Source organism: Denticeps clupeoides, chromosome 2 (genome assembly GCF_900700375.1).
Source record: "Denticeps clupeoides chromosome 2, fDenClu1.1, whole genome shotgun sequence".
NCBI classification, from domain to species: domain Eukaryota; kingdom Metazoa; phylum Chordata; class Actinopteri; order Clupeiformes; family Denticipitidae; genus Denticeps; species Denticeps clupeoides.
In genome coordinates this window covers 34,118,291-34,138,514 of record NC_041708.1, presented here as the reverse complement: position 1 = coordinate 34,138,514, position 20,224 = coordinate 34,118,291, and the positions used below count along the sequence as shown (strand labels likewise).

General features: G+C 42.4%; 1 protein-coding gene across 4 annotated transcripts in view; it reads right to left on the bottom strand.

Annotated features, from left to right (window-relative positions):
- ctnnd2a (catenin (cadherin-associated protein), delta 2a) overlaps positions 1-18,677 on the bottom strand; it is a 243,488-nt gene extending 224,811 nt beyond the window's left edge. For all 4 annotated transcript variants that reach the window (XM_028963713.1, XM_028963707.1, XM_028963722.1 and 1 more), the window contains exon 1: positions 18,538-18,677. The gene's annotated coding sequence lies outside the window, so the exon portion shown is untranslated. The remainder of the gene's footprint in view (positions 1-18,537) is intronic.
- Between the last annotated feature and the right edge of the window lie 1,547 nt (positions 18,678-20,224).

The following is a 20,224-nucleotide window of genomic DNA, read 5'->3' as shown; positions in this document are numbered from 1 at the left end:
CTACTGAAAAAATGAGAGTTATATTAAGCACAAAAGTATTTTTACACTGCCTTTATTGTGTAAATTAGTGTATTGTTGCTACAATACTAACATGATGAAGTTAAAAATTATATGTATATTAACCATACTGACAACCACCTGTTAGCAATGTTAGCAAGCTAGCGGCTAACATGTTTCTTGTCACAAGTAAAACATGTTACATACCTTCCTAAACAAAATGTACACTAATGTAATCACTTCAATTTTAGCTGCACAGAAAATGAAAAAATGTGAAGACTAAAAAAAAATATTAAAACTTCATTTTAGAGAGCTTTGTTGAGAGGAAAGTCAACGTAATACATCACATTCCAATGACATTCCAAATGTAAATTGCACAGTGTCCATGTACACAGCCAGAAATAATGGGGGGCGTCTAGGTTCGCTTAGCAACTTACCGGTACATTAGCTGTCCGAAAATAACACAATGTACTGAGTCTGGGGTTTTGGCTTAAGGAAGCTGCTAAGGAATCGCACTCCTAACCGAAAGGTTGCATGTTCAAGTCTCGAATTGCCTAGGTGCCACTCCATCCCCACACACTGCTCCCCGGACACCCTTCATGGCTGCCCACTAAGGTGAATCGGTTGAATGCAGAGGACACATTTGGTTGTGTGAACTGTTTGCTGTGCTTGCTGTGTATCACAGTGACAAACCAATCACTTTCACATCTTGTGGATAATCTTAGTTTTGTATATAATCTACTTTTCAAAAGAACTTAACAGTGTGGAAACAAGGTTTCTTTGTCTTTTTACATTCTGTTTATGTTGCCTCATTATCTTCATTAGGTTAATACGGCAAACCTAAATCAAATATGTAAGTTTCATTCTGTATTAGTTCAGTTACCCTTAAACATGTTGGTCTTGGACCTAAAGAGTGAATAACATTAATAGGAGTGCAGGATAAAAAAAAAAATTCTGTTTTGTGCATCATGACCCCTTAACAGACTGGGGTGTTAGAGTTGGACTGACATTTCTAAAGTCTCAAAATATTTCACCTACCTAAGACTAATTGTTCAGAAAGTTTATGTTCTTGGACTGCAGTTTGGTCTGAAAAATCTCACTCTGGTCAGCTATGACTGTGTTTACACCTTTGCATTTAAGACTTTCATGTTGACATGCATTTGTGCTCTTGAGTCCTGACATGCATTTGGCTAGGTAGGCGTATTAAATTAATATGGAGCCAAGCAACCTTGTGTAGATCTCATGGCTTGAGTAAATGTGTTACATGATGAAAATGGCCACAAAAGGGGCTAATTTGAGCATTCTAATGAAATATAGTAGCATTTGTGGCATACTGTGATATGGATTTTTGCCCATTCCATTCCAAAGTTGGCATGCTTGGTTATGGAGGATGCAGAGCTAATTCTTATGTTTGGCGTAACAGGGTACTGGAGCAGACTTCTTCTCAGTGTCGTGACACTTAAATGTAATCCCAGGGCTGCCATGGCAACCTGAGAGGTGAGAAACATAATTGTGAGGAATTCTGTGCAATGATAAATTGCACGATCAGCCCCCACTGGTGGGGAGAGGCTGACGGGCGGTCATCTTATCTCCCTGTCAGCTCTCATCAGCCGGCTTTCACTTTTCCCCCGTGACCTTCAGCACTATGATTGGCTCATTGGACATGGCTTAATTATTTCATTGCCGACCGCGGCATCAGAATCCTCCTGCCATGTCACGCAGCAGTCACTCAAACCTTGACACCATCATGGATACCTGCACAAACAAATAAACCACAGTGCTGACAAGTGAGGAAGACCCAGCACGGTAAGGTTCACTGTGTTTTTAACTAAGAACTGAGAATTTTAACACGTCACAACCTTATAATAATAAATGTTTAGCATTATTACAACTATATTATATATATTTTTGACCAATTTCAGCAAATAGTTAGTAGTAGCTAATTGAATATAAAAAGAAAACATATTACACACAAAAAATCCATAAATACAGAAAAATGTGAAAAAACATTGCTCAAGTAACATGTAATGGTGTAATGTGGTGTTGAAGTCTTTTAAGTCCTATTAAGGCTAACATGATTACATCAACCCAAACCAAAAGTAATTTCTTATTTTGATCAGTGATGTTTGGGAATGCTCCAAATTGCTCCTCATTACAGTTCCAAAAATGAACCACTTTTGCTATACTTGCAAAGGTCATTACATTACCTGCCAATATATGTTCAGATTTAAAATAAGCATTCTCCACATATGGGAGAATGGGCACATACCCAGTAGCAAAAGACAACTGCCAGAAATTATACCAGCTCAGAGCAAAGATCACTGCTACTTCACCACCATCGTTAATTAAGGGTCGAACCAGAAGTATAATTACAGCCAGACTCATCATGTACAACGGAGAAATGGAGACATCGATGATTGTTAAAACAATCACACGGCACACGCAGAGCTTATTACCGGTCTGACTGCTCCTATCGTAGAAAAATCTCAACGTGTCCACATGCAAACCTGGGGTCCCTTGTAGTCTCATTAAAATGTAATGCACTGCTTATTGCACTGCGCTAATTGTCTGTGAAGCTGCCCAGACTTCATCTTTGCACTTCATAGTCAGTCTACTGATGAAAAGGCAATCAGGGTCTGTGTGCACGGGCGTTTTAGCCTGGTTTGCTGAGAGGAAACAAGTAGTTTGCCTCGATGCCTAATTGCCATATCGTTGTCTTACAGATTATCAGAAAATAAAAGTTTGATTCAGTACTTATCATCATGGTCAATAAAAATATATGACTCCAAATGACTGGGCAAATGTGACAATTCATTCCAAATGTTCAAGTTCATTAATTAAATTAGGAAATATACAGATTTGTGTGTCTTTGATGTTGTCTGTCAGCTTCCAGTGACCACACTGGTATAAATTGTAATAAATTATACATTATGGAGACATATATTGAGTGTCAAGGGAACAATCTGTACCAGCAAGCAATATCTGGCCATTTGGGTATGTACTGCATTGCTGTTCTGGATTAATGATGTCTCATTACCAGCAACAGCAGATGTACGAACCATACGGCACAAAGTTCAGGATGTGGTCTTGTAGCAAAAAAAAAAAATTTTAAGTCCAAAATGTGGTCTGTTGGCAAAGATTTAACATCACAGGGTTCAACTCAACACATGGAGATATGCAGATAGGCAAACAGAATAATTCCCAGTTGTGAGTCTGGCAGAATCTGGTGTACCAGATACTTTGTACCAGCGTGAGAAGATGTTGCCCAGGCCAACACCGGCTGTGCTTCTTCAAAGGTGGCAACAAACGATTCCAAGACCTTTGGCACAGCTAGGGAGCCAAAGACAACATATGCATAAGATGTGAGGTGCAGAGGAAAAGTCTCCAGCTGTCCATGGATGTGCTCAGATGAGGTTTAGGGGCCATGTCGTCTGAGTAAAGATGATGTCTCATCACCAGCGCCGACATTTAAGATGTTTGTGTCTGCACTCACACACCAAAACAGGAAGAAAATTCATGTGCTTGGACTAAGATACAGCATAAAGGAATCCAATTTTTTTTTTTGCAATACACTAATACCAGTCAACATTTTTGAGTCATCTTCTTTGTGGCCGTTATGGAGACTAAGCAGAAACTAATGCAAGAAACAACTTTAGTATTTTTTTGTAGAGGGAGAAAGTGAAGGATGTTTGATGAATCAGTTTTTTCGGTAGCCTCTTTTTTACCTCCTTGACTGCTTTGTTCATTATTGTCAAAAGCCCCTTCATGTGTTTAGCATAAACCATCAGGACTGTTGGAAACCATCCCTGTTGTCTAACTTAAGGGGGTGCAGAGAAGCCAAGGATGTCAAATTTCGCCATCACAGCAAAAGCTCCCTGCTTTAGAGAGACTCAAATGTTCAACTTTTTGCATTGTTTGCTAATTTGATGAGTTTATTACATAACCTCACATGTGTTATGTCATAGTTTATAATGTGTCATGTTCTATAATGTAAAAACATTTGACTGGTAGTGTATATTACATATAAAACCTTAATTTCAACATTGTCATATAGAAAATAAATACTCTTAAACATGCTTTTTTTTGTAAGTACACGGTTTCCAAGTCAGGGATGCTGGAGGGTCTCCCAGCAAACATTGGATACAAGGCAGGAACAATGGCTGGAAAGGGCAGCAGTGCATTGCAGGGTGAACACCAATACACCAGAGCCCACAGATGGCAGACAAAGTACAAAACCGTGTCTTGCCACTCAAATTAATATTATTGATCCAGCATCACTATTATACAACATTTCTTACTGTCCTAAAAAGCCTGCTGCAGAATAACAAGACCACAGATCATTGCAATACAAATACCAACACATCTCATATTTTGATAACTACCTCTATCTATCTATCTATCTATCTATCTATCTATCTATCTATCTATCTATCTATCTATCTATCTATCTATCTATCTATCTATCTATCTATCTATCTATCTATCTATCTATCTATCTATCTATCTATCAGTAACACACACACACATATCAGTAAGAGCATTTAAAGATGCCATTTGCAAGATTATGTCAAACATTTATGTGCTCCAGGGAGACTGGCTAAAGGGTCAACTCTGCATGAAAAAGAGATTACAGCTACTGGGGTTGTTGTTTCCATGTATTTTTTCCATACAGTGAAATAATCCCACTGATATATTTTAGGTACCACACCCATCGCTCATCTATCACCATGTATGGGTTATAAAAAGCCCTACAATGAACTGTTTAAAAGATTATTTCTTTTACATACAGTGGTGCGAATAGGAGTAGGTTTTTTCCCCCTAGACCTCACGTCAATATTAACTTGGTAAGGGAGGTCCGGTAGGGCAAGACAAGACCATGCAAGACAGTCCCGGGGCTGTGTCACATTTAATTTTTGATATCAATGCAAAGAGAAAGTCAGAGAATGGGTAAAGCATCAGCGTAGGGCCAGCCAAAGCTAAAAGGTGACTGGCATTTACCAGGGCACCATGGTTCAGAAGGGGGCCTTTGGTCTGACTTGTAATTGCTAGACTTTTTGACACAGCGCTCGTCTCTTTGAGTTGGCTGCTGTGAGCTGCTGGGCCCAGTTCCACCACTGACATTTCATTCCTGGGGATGAGATAAGACATGAAAGCTCAGACAAAACCCAAAAGCCCATCCAAAGAACAGGCCAGACATTTAGAGAATCGCCTGTCTGAATAAAAAGTAAACAGCGCAAAAAGTTCTTCCTCCACTTCATCATCTTCCCAAGCACTTTCTGCTGCCACTCCTGCTGGGAGTTAGGGCAGGTGCGATAATGTGGGGTCTGGGCGTTGCTGCTGTTTGTGGGGGGAAAGTCCCCGTCCGTCTGAATGGCCATGCTGCATGGAGATTTCATTTTACAAGCAGACAGTTGCAGCAGAAAGGAAATCCCAGACCACCCCAGACAAAACAAACCAAAAAAAAAAAACAAAAAAAACATCTGTGATGGTTTCCATCAGGGCCTTGGCTCTTTCTTTTGTAATTGTTTAGCCATTATACTGCCTGCGAGATTAATGTGAAGCATTCCGATTTCAAAATACAAATTGAAATCTAATCTCTGGAGCTATTAATGTCACACCACAGACATAAAAAGACCCTCCAGTGTCATTACTTTCTCTTCGTGCATCTAGTGCACATCCAGGGCTTGTGCTTTCTCGACCCTCCCAGTCTGCTGTGGCGGTGTGAGACGTTGAAACAATGCCCCCGATTGTTATCTGTGTTTTCTACATGGCAGGGTTAGTATCACAGGAGATGGAATCACATGGGTGCAGTGCTCCTGAAATATTTACCTGTTTACTGCATCCCTAAATGGATTTTCTTGAAATGAGCAGATGATGCCAACAGATCTTATGAGTATCGCTGGTGGGTGGCTGAGACATAGACCCCATGGGTGCAGTACATTTTAATGAAAACTACAGGAGACAGTTTAAACACTCCTTTAAAGCACAGCGCTTAAGGCATAATACACTGGAGAGGGTCCTACACTGCAAGACAGTCAAAGGCACAAGGTCAAAGGTCAAGTATGTGACCTTATCAGGGCTCTTAGTTTCTGTAAACTCAAAATCTATAGAAATCGAACAAGAATTGCTGGTGTCTTCCTCCTGTAAGTCGCTTTGGATAAAAGCGTCTGCAAAATAAAGAAAAGTAAAGTAAAGTACGTCACACCAGTAAGTGTGAAGAGACTAATTTAATCAAAATCACTGCATAATACAAAACTATGTCATAAAAAGATTTTAACACAAACCTAGCAGGTTGGGGGGTTTATCTGAAGGGCTCTGTTACTTCCTAAAGAGTCTGGATGGGAAGAGGCAACAACGACAAAAGCTCAGGTTTGTAAAATGGAAATTATGGGATATACTTTACCTATTCTGTTCAGCATCTGTCAGAATATCAAAATCCAAAAATGTACTGGACAAAGTATTTTATTTTTGGCCACAGTGAAGGTCAAATGAAATGAATCAGAACAGATTTATTGCTTTCAGTTGCGTTCCATTAATAGTGACAATGGGCAAATATCTCTTGGAACTTACAGGAAAAACACTCAAACGACGCCCCGCCCCCCCACCAAATACAAATAGAAAAAGCACATGAAATGCAAAAAAAAACACACATGAGAAATGCGACAGCTTGCAAGAGTGTGACAATCTTACAGAACATAAAAACCGGTCGTTCCTCCTGGCTCCTCTACATCTTCCCTTTCTCTGTGAGCTGGTCATCATCAGCTCGACAACAACCCCACAAAAAAAATGCGGCTCCGTAATACATCTGAGTTGGCGTGGAAAACCTGTGTGCGAAAAATACAGGCGCCAGAGCAGTGAAATTAATAGCTGCTGGATTGACCAGTTTTATTGTTCGGCTTGATTTGATCTCACAGTGACAGCAGTTTCTGTGCTGAGACAGGACCAAAATTTATTATAGGTGTTCTGCTTAAGTGAGATTTTTACTGTTTGGAAATGAATCATTTACTGCTCGCCAGTAAAAAATCTGTATGGCTGACTGGGCATGTCAGTGGGCTGGAAAAGCATCAGGCAAAAAAAAATTACCAAAAAAATTCAAATAAAACAGACAGACAGTAAACATCAGCCAATTTCATATGCAAACAGTGCCCAATTAATTTAAATCCCGCTGATTAGTGCAACAGCTTGCCATAAAAAAAATTCAAACACCATGCAAGCCGAAATAGTAAATTCTAATGAATGATGCGCCCAAGCACCCAGCGCAGAGAAATAACGTCAACATGATTTGAATCCAGTCCATAAAATAGAGCGCTCGATTATAAGCATGTCAGGCCTGTCCCAGCCGCCTCCATGGATCATTTGCCATCTGAAAAGGTATTACATTGTAGTGCATTTCAGGAACAAATATTTATGGAATTACTGTGCAGGCCATATGCATCCATAAATATTTGACACCCTTCCTTGATTACTGAGTCTGTCGCTCACCAAATTCAATTTTCTTCTTTCCGCCGGAGTTAAGGAATGCAAATCGTGTTTACGGGCATCTCTTGCTGGGTTTGATCTTGAGGCGAGAGTGCACTGACTCTCTGCTGACCTGATGTGTGAAATGTAATCATTCTGCCCATTAAACAAATCTCTTCCATCCATTCAACAAACAGTGGAAATGCAACTATTTAGTCATTTAAACATCTATGTAAAGTAAGTCTACTCATAAGAAGGAGCCTTGTTCCAAATAATTTCACATCATTCTGAGGAAGAACAGCCTAAATGACTACATGGAATCTACATTCTTCCTTTTGGGGTAAAAGTCCCCTATGACAGTTTGTTACGTGCAGTGTCATGGGCATGTATTGGTTTGGTTGTTTCTGCTTTGTTCTCCTCCTCAGCCCAGGAGATAGTCAGCAGGTAGAACAGGGCAGAGCTTCATGTTTGTTAGGCCTCTGATGGGTCGAATTGGTGTAGTATTGTGTGTTATATACATACACACATATTAAAAAAACGTATTAATATTACTCATATGTTCCATAATAGCGTTTTCCTTGTTATTGTTATGATTATGATTATGATTATTATTAGTGATACATGTTAGTGAGCAGTGGGCAGCCATAAAAGTTCCCAGGGAGCAGTCTGTGGGGACGGTGTTTTGCACAGTGGCACCATGGCGGTCGGGATACAAACCCAAAGCCTTCCAATTAGGGGTTTGCTTCCTTACCCACTAGGCCACCACCACCTCTGTACTATTCATCTGCCGAGTCCTCACCCCTTAAGAACAGATTAAAAGAGCATTGTGGATCACCTTCATACCTGAATTATGTCTTCGCTGGGCAAACAAATACAAATAGCAGTGCCTGCAAATTGTTGAAGGAACTGCTGAGCTTTGAAGAACAGATATTTACTCATACTACCATTCCCTCTCATGAAAAAAAGTCTATGAATTTTGTAAAAGATGAGACTGCTGTTGCATTAAACATATTCTGTCATCTATTCTGCCAATTCTATTAGAGGCAAATATAGCAGATCCTAACTGGATTTAAGCAGAAAAAATGGCTGTAGTTACCCAGTGTAATAAAAGACATATCACATGTCACATTCACTATTTGGCCAATCAGAAGACTTGAATTAAAGTGCCGATAATTTGCACACTTGTCTTGGTAGGGGCCACCGTCTTGAGATGTCTTGCATTTGCGCTGTTACATTAGTGAACAAGCTCTTTTGCGTTATTTCTTATACAGCACCAGAAATATGTGCTCCAATGCAGATGTTCAGCTCGGCGAAGGCCCTGGCTGACAGCATGAAGAGCCGCTGACATTTCCGTCCATGTCCCCTGACCAAATGAGAGCTGCCCGAGTCGCAGACGGCATCCGCAAAGACGACAGTTTAATTGAACGTGCGGTGTTTGAGGCTTATCTCGATCAATAAGGCAGCACTGCTTTCATCACTGCCATTGAAAGCTTTCTGCTGCTCGCCATTCTCATTTCATTTTGAATGGCTGCACAGAGATTGCAATCATCCATGCTTTGTGAAACAAACAAATTAGCGGTGTGGGCGCGCAAGCCACCATTGCTTTCCCAGACAGGCTGTAATTTCATTAGCTGGTCATTGCAAGACGACACCCCAGGATTCATCTTAAAAGCCTATTATCTCTGAGGCTGCAACGATGCCAACAGAATACATGTTTGGATCCCCCTGGGTTCTTGGCAGCATACAAGGAGCCGGACTGATCCGTCTCGCACACACCAGTGTCACGCAGCCAACAGGAAAATAGCTCATCGTCCCATGCAAATATTTTGACATCACCTGTAATGGAGCTTTAAACAGTTTCTTGTACCTGCGAGCTGAGTAAACGTTGCCTTTATCAGAGTATCCAACACACGTGGTTAAGTAGAAGCCTGAGACTGAGAGTAAATGATGTGACAAAGTGGGGGTGCACCTGATTCTTGTTAAATAGAAACTGCTACAGTCTTGACCGTCTTTTAATTTATTAGCCCGCATTACTTAGCCACAAAGGTCCACTTTGTTGAAGAAGACATCTCAAGTGGGTCTTTTATACATTAACATTCATTTTCTGCATGCCTGAAAAGATGCAGAAAATGGCCACAAGCTATTTCCAAAAATTGCTGGAAAGCATGCAGTGGGTATTTTTACTTGTGGTTTCACAACAATTAGAATACCTGTGTCTTCAACAACCAGCTAATTCCATTTATTTGAAATATTTCCATTTTTGTAAATACTAGAAATCTGTCCGGTGTGTAATATCCTGGAGCTACTTGCCTTGTTTTGCCTCATTCTCTTGGTAACGATCTAATTACTATCTATATTTAATGGCGTGGCCTCTTACCACCAAGGTTGTGAGTTTGAATCCTGGCTCAGACCTTGTGTATGCGGAGTTGATAGAGGTTTCCTCAGGGTTTTCCGGTTTTCTCCCGCCGTCCAAAGCCATGTACACTACCTGTACACCTAAAATAGTCTGACTCTAAATAGACTGTAGGTGTGCCTCGTGCCTTAAAGCTAGGCATACACTGTTCATACACGCCCACATAGCAGAATGTAGTGTGAAACGGTGTCCAATTCATAATGGGTACATAGGGATGTGATGTGGACACTGATGTGGCAGCTTAAATCCAACACAAGGGAATAAGTGGAATCAGCATTTGCAGGATTTTTTAAAAATCCACTTTGTCCATCTTACTGCCGCATTGCAGCGTTGGTTACACATTTTGGGATGATGTGACATGGCAAGCGAAGGCCCTATAGCATTGCACAAGTGAGGATATTCAGTGGTTGTGTATCACTTTGGCCACACAGACCCTAACCAACCAGACACTCATGATGTGTTTTCATGGATTTTTCCATTTTCATAGATTTCTGGTATCGGAGGTCTTTAAGGTCTTCGTTTAAAACCCTTCCCATCTTGTACAAGGGATTGATCCACGTAGGGTCTTTAAAGGTGACACCTTAAAGTGAAGTGATTGTCACATCTGATACACAGCAGCACAGCACACAGTGCACACAATGAAATTTGTCCTCTGCATTTATCCCATCACCCTGAGGGAGCAGTGGGCAACTGGGACCGTCATTATTACACTCAACATGGTTTTAAATACATTTTTTTGCAGATATCTAAATCTTCTGGCTCTACCAGAATCATTTCAACTGCCTGTCAAATTTTCCTAACTGTAATCACTGACCTGTGGGAGTGCAAGCTTAATGCTAACTCAGATCTAATTTGCATTTTAATTGATTTTTTTGTTTTTCATGCTCTAATGACATAGAACCATAGCTGTGGCATCATGTTTTGGGGTATCTGTCCTTCTGACTCTTGCAAATGCAATATTTTAGAACACCTGGATGGACTCTCGTCAGAGATCACGTTAATTCGAAACATCTGGTCCTGCTGCTGCACCTCAGACACCCACTCATTTCAGATCACTATCAAATATGTACTAGTATGGAGACCATTACCGACCACGCCCTATCAACACAACACACCTGATCACCACCCATCTCCAACACTTCCATTTAGACCACACACTCCCCACTAGCAAGTGTATGGTCTTGCTGTGGAGTGAGTGGAGACATTGCTTCTTCACGTTTACTGTGTTTCACTAGCAAACATAAATAGAACTTTGAGTTTCATTTGTTTTTAATAGTTTGAATAAACCACCTCGTACCTGCACTTGAGTTCCTTGCCTCCATCTTTGTGGCATTACAAAGATAAACTAACTAGAACTGTTTAAGGGTCAAAGTCACTGAGACCTCAAGTTCTTGCAAACACAGCATATCCAAAACAATGTGTTTTTTTATCATTCACTTTCACAGCATTCAAACATTCTTTCTTTCATTCCATAATGAATGAATACATTTCGGACATAGCTTAGGACTCAATGATTGTCACATCTCAGTGTGCGAGGACAATGTAGGCGCAAAAGCAGGACATCATTATAACAAGGATTTATTCTAAATACAACAAAAACGACACAAGGGCCAGAAACAGCGGAAAAGGGGGGAACTATAACTAACCTGAATGCGTGTGTTGTAATGACAGAAACAAAGGAAACACAAAGGTAAGGTTCCAAGTGTCCACATTAATGCAGCAGCGTCTGTCGGCTGCCATCTTGTTTCTTATAGCAGGGCCCTAACCATGGACACCTAATCTGCAGGACCTGTCCATGATTAGAGCCATGTTGTCAGGCTGATTGGAGCAGGCTGGGAGACCAGCAGTTTTAATTATGAGTTGGTGGTCCAAGGTCATGGCCAATGTCAATGGTGTATCAGTGTTGTAGTCGAATGATTCTTCTTTGCATGTAACAAATCTTGCTACCAGTCTTCCACATTGCTCATTAAAAAAACTGAAGTGATTCATGACAGTGATGACCTCCAATTTGTGGTTTGCACATATATGCACTGTGCTATATGCCTGAGAAAATTGCATGCAGAATTATAGGACAAAAAGAAAAGCATAACAACTTAGAGATAAGGTGAAATCACAATTCAGTAAACTACTGTACACAATGTCCTACATTATGTGTAAGAAAAGGGTAAAAATCCTTTTAAAATGCCTCCTCTGACTTCCCTGTGAGGGGTGGGCCAAATACGCAGCAAGGTCTCAGGGGCATAAAATCTGTTTGTCCTTGGCTGTGATAAACAGGGACGAGGCCCTATATTATCTACAAGGTCGCCCTGATTCCCGAACCTGAAATGTGGTGATGTGGCCATGGAGTACGTGTCTGCTTCCTTGTCCAATTTTCCAGCTTATCTCAGCCTGAACACGCTCATTTAGACAAAAGTCGAACAGACCCAAAATCTCTTCCTGTTCCCAACATCGGTGACACAACAGAGATAACTCCAACAATGACTGTAAAACTACTGCAGCACTCCCATGGAACCCCACTATCTTCTTCCACATTTTAAGAAATTGATGTTTTCATAACTGAATGTTTAATTCTGAATTTTTTTTATCTGATAATCAGATTTTTTTTCCTCATAATTTTAAGTCATATGTGTATCATAGCCTGAAAACATGGCAGTAGCCTTCAGCCACTCCCCCTCATAATGGGTGGTAGTAGCCTAGTGGGTAACACACTCGCCTATGAACCAGAAGACCCAGGTTCAAATCCCACTTACTACCATTGTGTCCCTGAGCAAGACACTAAACCTTAAGTTGCTCCAAGGGGAGACTACCTGATTGTAAGTCGCTGTGGATAAGGGCGTCTCATAAATGCTGTAAATGTAAATAACAATACATGGTTCTCCCATTTATTGAAAGTAGGAAAAGTTCGCAACAGAGTTACACAAGACATGAATCAACCTATGTCAGCAAAAAATATTTTACATTATCCATTATATTAAAATATAATTTTTGATTCCATAACACGTCAGCATTGCTAAATGTGCTAAATTTATATACACCTCCTGAGCAACATGCCACTGTAATTTGCCATTTTTTTTAATAGTAATCTGACATATTTTCAATGTAACAAAGGTTTTCAACATACCACCATACTAAAATATACCTGTCACTTATATTAGGTAGATGTTTGCTATACCACCTATCTGTACCACCTACTTTTCTCATCAGCTTCATAATCGAGTGGACAGAAGCATAAAAATTACCTGTATAATACCTGTACCTTATATAACATATTAGAGCTTTGTTCAGCTGCAGTAGCAGTGACAGTAGAAATGAGCAAAAACCTTTTATTCGTAAAGCACTGTCCTGTTGTTTCCCTCAGCAGGACGTCTCAGGAGTTCTGTAGACGTGTGTGTTAACCAGTTCGCCCTGTGCAGCCTCGTTACGGCACCACCCCCAGTGACCTGTTACAGTGTTATATGATTGTGTCCCACTGCTGTGAAGTCTGCCCCCACAGGGAGGCCAGAAATCTTCTGGAGCCTTGACCAGTGAAGCCCCCCCAAAAAATTATGCCTTTTGTGTTCCTGCACTTTGGCCTCAGCATCAGTCATCACAGGATATATGGTGTTTGGAGAACCTGAGCAATATTTATGGCTACCAACAATGCATTATATATACAATACAAAAACATACAAAATGTATAAAATACAATAATATCTGCTGTGGTGACGCTTGACTAGAGCAGCCAAAGAGCAGGAATTGGCAATCTTTAACACTCAAAGAGCCATTTTGACAAACTTTTGAATGGTAGTGTACATTTCAACAGAATCCATATTCACGCAAACCTGACTTTATGAAACTATCTTGCAGCTAATGCGCCATACCAGGTCACTGGCAAGTCAGTTCTCCACGTGGTTTGCCACAATCGGTCAGTAAAAAGGCTTCATCACTGGCTAGTTCCTCAGTTACAGCTTTTGCACAGAGACCCACCTCCAGCACCGTAAACCTCATCTTGAACATACCCCCGGTCATTACCACACTGATCCAGCGTTTCCCTATGCCAGACTCCCCTAGTCATTTAGGCTTCTGCACTTCCTGCAGGTACATACAGTTTAACACCAGCCTGCTTTTTAAATAAACCATGGATCATTCCTATTTGCACTTTCTGATGTAACTTTATGAAATAAGTTTGATGAAATAAGGCCTGGAAAACGGCATCTGTTTTTAGGACTGAACAAGAGTGACTCTTAAGTTATGTCAACCTTCAGGGGTCAGGCTGCCATTCCGGCACCAGCTCTCTCTTCACCTCCCTTCAGATTAATAAAATCTAGGCAGGGACCTTATTCAATTCATCTCCAATTAATTTGGTGCCCAAAATATGACTCCTAAAAACACCAGGGTGTGTAATACTTAATTATAAAGACTGTCAAGCCTCGTGCTGCGCTCTTTTCAACGTTCATCACACCCGTGTACCGCATGAGAGTTAAACAAGCAGGCATCAGAATATGGCCGCAGTCCTCCACACAGAGGCCGGGACGAGGCTTATCCACGTTCAGCACAGTGTCGGGAAAACAGAATGCATGCAAACAACGCTGTGGCTCATGTATTACTATTGCCAGAGCGTAGTGGCGCTTTTCATCCCTCGGTTGTTCTTTCAAGCACAAATGAAATGATCTGTGAACACAGCCTCTTGTGCGACCTCAATTTAACATTGAGGAGGGGAAAAAAAAGATCAAATTCTCCTTTTCACAGCGGCCGGTAATGAGTCTACATACAAACCACACAAAGACGACAGAAAGAGTTACGGTCTCCACCGTTTCTTATAATTTATTAGTCACATGGGGACATGTCCATTCTGACATTTCCCACAATTAAGACGAGGTGGGGATTCCTGTTGATGTTTTAACCATATCGCTAGGCTGACTTGCCAAAATGGACAAGTATTCACCACCAGGAAACCTGGTAGACACTATCCAGGATCAGTCCGGTGCCCCGTGGGGGCGTGGTGGTGGCGCGGGAACCGTGACAGTTGGAATTACCACCTCGGGCCGTGGAAATAAAAATGATCACCTGATGCGCCATCACCCAGCTCTTTAAACATTTACCAAAATGCGAATGAAAAAAAAGACATCAGAGGTTCGAATGCCGTTGCTCTATGTAAACTTCAGCACTATAGAAAACTGTTGAAAACATGATGGATGGTATATTATGAGCAAGACTAATTCAGTAATTAGGAAGCATGTGGCAGGTTTAATGAAAACTTATCATCATCATAGATTTGTGCAGGGGAAATCAGTTCCAAGTCGCCCCTTTGCCACAAGGAGAAACAGGAAGAGTTTAAAATGGATTTTTAGTACAAATTTGGTGTTACGGAAGCCAAGCCAGGGCCTGGGCAGATGACGTGTTCTAACGAAGGTTGTGAGTTTGATTTCCAGCTCGGACTGTGTGTGTGTGTGGAGTTTACATGCTCCCTCTGTGTTGGTGCGGTTCTCTGGTTTTACACAAGGTAAACTGGCAACTCTGAATTATTCGTACTTGTAAGTGTGTGTGTGTGTGTGTGTGTGCGCGTGTGTGCACCCTTCGGTGGGGTGGTGCCCCGCCCTGGGTCCTGGCAGCTTCTACCCTGGGTAAAAGGACTAAGTGGTCATGGAAAGTGAGTGAAAGAGAGTCAAATCTTAACACACCTCAGGAATCCTCTAATATCTTAATTAATCCAACCTTATCTCAGCATTATTACTATGCCTGTTGCCTAGCAATGACAGTAATTTTTGTGAGATTTTAAAGTTAAATACTCCCAGTTCAGAAATAACACATGGAACTTGGTATATTAAAGAGAGTAAGGAGGACATTTCGTCATTATTGTATTTTCCTTCTCCTACGGTTAACACATGACATAACATGGGAACTATGTCATGGCCAGACCCTACAGCAGATAGTGAGGACAGCTAACAAGATCATCGGAGTCTCTGTTCCCTTCTTAACGGACATTTACCACACATGCTGCATCTGGAAAGCCACCACCATTGTGAAGGACTCTGCACACCCCTCACATGCACTCTTCACCCTCCTACCATCCGGAAAAAGGTACCGAAGCTCTCGGACCCTCACTGCCATCAGCTTCATCCCACAAGCCATCAGACACCTGAACACTCAGGGACTTTCCACTCTGGACTGACACACACACACACACACACACACCATACTAGGGTGGCAGTGACCTAATGGGGAACACGCTGGCCAATGAACCATAAGTCCCCGCTTTAAACTCCACTTACTACCATTGTGTCCCTGTGCACGACACTAAAACCCTAAATTGCTCCAGGGGGTGACTGTCCCTGTATCTACTGATTATAAGTCGCTCTGAATAAGTGTGTCTGATAAATGCCATAAATTTACCACTTTTATGTTTATAAAATATTGTCTATTACTGCATTATTCCACTCTGCACAGCTGTATATGCACGATTTTCATTGTTCATTTTACCAGTTTAACGCCGTCTGTCTTCTTGTTGTCTACATGTGCCTTAACTGTTATTCTTGCACTGCCTGTGTCCCCTGTTTGTTTAAATGTTACATGTAGCACCAAATGCTAACATGTATGCAGCTGAATAGACAATAAGGCTATGAACTTGAACATGAACTGGAACTCAATGTCTTAAGAAGACATGTCACCTTAAGATGGAGCGTGTTCCAAGGTAATAATGACTTTTCAAGGTAACATGGTTCTTTTCTGGGACAGGGACATAAGTCCCAACCCAAGTTACCATGGTTACCAAACAGTTAGTAAGTTCTGTAATGCAACTCTCTTTCCCAATTAGGTGAAATCTACCAACACTCACGCGCTCAGCCTTCTGGGAAATTTGTTTGAAAAAAACTTGACAGAACTGGCCACAAAATTACGAGCCAGGATCAAGAGCTGCTCTGGTGAACGTACAGAACGTTGGTGCCCACCCCGAATTTTTGAACGGGGCCTAAAGTGACACCGCTTCTTCGCGGTGTGACCGTGGGCACCTCGACAAAATAGATACGCCCAACAGTTAACCACACGGGTGCCCACCGGAGGCGCGGCAAGATGAATTATTCATGCCTTGGGAAATTACGATCATTGGCTCTTAAAAGGCAGGCTGCCTTTGATGCTCAATTAGCCTTTTCGGAACCTCGATAGACAAACTAATTATTAATCTGCTCCGCAGGACTAGTGACGGGCTGCAGATGTACAGCCATCGCCCTCCCTACTCCGGCATGCAAATGGGCTCCATTGGGTAAATCGTATCATTTCCGTAATTAATGGTAATTACATCATCGCGCGCGGCAAGTCACAGACTTTTTTTTGGCATGGCAGTTCGATTGCGCTCCATCGACGGCTGCCTGAAGGACGGGCGTGAAATCCGTCTGTTGGTCCCGCACAGGGACACCGAGGGGCCATGCGGCGCCACGCTCCAGCACTCCATCTCTTCCATCTCGTCCATCTCCAAAGCTACACGCGCCACGGACAGGTAATGGCCATGTGTCCATTACCCAAAACACCATGTGTCACCGAGCAAGCGTGGACTGAAACGGGGGGAGAGGGGGGGAAAGGAACAGCGCCACGTTCAGAGTTTTATGGCCGCTCTCCATAATTCAGCAGCAACTCTGAAGGGTCCATCAATAATGTATTCGCTTGTGTACTGGAACACACGGCACCGCTACCTTTGGTACGTCTCCACGAGAGCCATGTACGGACCGGCAGACGGCCCTGCCCGCAACGCACCACGGTTCTTCGGGTTAAATTAAGAGCTGTGGACCATGGCGGGAACTTGCTCCGCTCACCCGGCCGTGCACGAGAAACTTTCAGAAATAAGCAAAACCGCCGCTGGCTCAGTTATTGTCCTGGTTGATTATTGGATACAATATACAGCATTTTTCAATCGTAAAATCGATTGGTCCTCGCACTTTCCACAATGGCATAAAAGCCATTCCAGCAAAGTTCACGTTGCAGTTTAAAATGTTCTGCATGTCAGCACCAGTTCCAAATATCCATGATCGGTCTCCTTGACAACTGCTCATCGGTTCTTCGATCATTCCCAGACGCTGCCGTAATCCAGTTCCTGGCCGACCGCCTCGGTCCATTGCCAAGAAGCAAGCGGGAAAGTGGGGCTGGGAAACCTCGGGGTGGACCCACGGGTTCTCGTCCCGGTTCCTGAAGGCTCGCCTCCACTAATCAGCATCATGTGATCCGGGCTGGATGGAAGCATGCATTGTGGGGGTCCAGGGCGAGGGTTCCCCTTCCTCCAGCCAAGCACGGACAGTTCAGCGCATCCCACGTACATATCTGCGCGGCTGACTCAACCCAACACGCCACTCTGGCTTTATAGTCTCTGCATTTCTCCATATTTTCGTCCTAAGATGTTGGTGTTTGTCTAGAACGGTTTCATACACATCAAAAAGCACGTTGGTTTTAGTAATATTTTAATACTAGCCATTAAAAGGAGCAGGGCGGGCAGGTGCCACCTACCCCTCGTCCCCGCCGTGACTGGACCAGCTACCCCCACATGGACACGTTTACCGCGCACAACTTGCGGCGCACGACTGGTGCCACTTGCGGACAATTTAATGTCGCGTTCTTTTCTTTCACTTCGTTACAGCATGACAAGGCGGGTAAAAAAAAAAAAAAAAAAAAAAAAAAAAACCCGAGCGGAACGACACCGAACTCACCGGCGGATGTCCGGGGGAACACGAATCTCTCGGGCACTCGGTCGCGGGAGGAGGGAGCGCTCCTGCCCCGCGGAGGCTGCGGGCTGGCTGCACGGCGGAATGTGGCGGCGGCGGCGGAGGAGGAGACGACTTCCAGTCCGGTCCCAACCATCCCAGCATCACGCGCCGGTGCCGAGAAACCTCCCCTCCTCGCGGCGGCGGGGGTCTCAATGGAAAGGGCGACGAGCGACACCTGCTGGCGGTGGCGGGTAGTGGCGCCCTTTCCCCTCCAGCGGGCAGAAAGCGACGACTTTCCTTCGGCCTGTATTTCATTCGGTCACCCTTTTTTTAAGCAACGCAAGGGGCAAAACAATTTAAGAGTATTGTGGTTGACAGTGGTATGGCCACTGGGGTGACTGTTGCAGTGTCGTCCCCCCCATCAGTCCGAAAACATCAGCACTGAAATTCTGGCTGAATCTCCAGTCTCCAGTTCAAATTATATTTTCATCACTCATTCTACCTTGGAGTGTGAGTTTGTTTTTTTTTTCGTGTTAGTCTTGTGTGATTGTTGCATGATTATCACCTGTGTCTACATTGTTTCATTGTCTTGTGATGTTCCACTGTCCTGTCTACTATGTGACGTCATGCGTACGCGTCCTCCTTCCTCGCCATGTCCAGCCATCGTGACATGCGTGTGGTCCTCTTAAGGGTCAGCTAAACTGAGACTTGTTTTGATTTGCACTATATAATAAATAACTGAAGTACATACGGACATCCTGATAAAATATGGGGGGTGTCTCTCAAGTACAGAGTAGAAAAAAAAAACAACAATGTGCAAGGTTGTGTGTAAGTGTTATTGTACAAGTTGAGGAATTTGTTTGTACTCTTTATAAATAAATATATCTACTGAGTATAAATAAGTATATATTAGAATGTACATAGGTCTATAAATAAATAGGCAACAAAACTAAAATCCTATATACAGAGGATTTAGTATTTTATTACTCAATACACTCAAAACTACTCTGCCAAGGGCACTGAGTAAATACACAGATAAAACCTGGGGTTTGGACTTGGACAGATTGTGTGATCCTGTCACGTGGTGATGAATGGACGCATATGCACGACTCGGGGAAACAAGGGCTTTATTACATGAAACACAGGACAGACATCACCAACAGCAACCCAACGGAGACATAAGAAGGGCAGCTTTAAACATGTACACGCTGGTGAGAAACAATAGAGAATCAAGGAAACACAGGACAAACATGAGACGCCGAACCGGAGTATCCCCTTCCGGACCTGGATCCGAGTGCACAAAGTTCATTTCTCAAAAAATATAAATAAAATGTCCCGTATGGCAAATTCAGAATGTACACGAATAACTAGATTAAACAAGATAGAAACAGCTTTTTGGTTATTTGTACCTCTAATGATTTTTTATTCATTTGTGACATGTTGATGGGTGCAGGTTTAAGTCATCCAGAATGAGGAAGCAGAGTGCATGCGAGTGGCCAATCATCACATTTTAAACTCATTAACTTGACCCCCGTCCCCCCTTTTCTGAATTGTGTTCCAGGCCTGAATACTGGGAATGGTTGTGTATCAATAACCTGAATAAAGTCAAAATAACTGAAACAGACAGATACAATATATGGGCATAAAATGTTTGGTTTCAGCTACTCCTATAAAACTATTGAATAGTGTG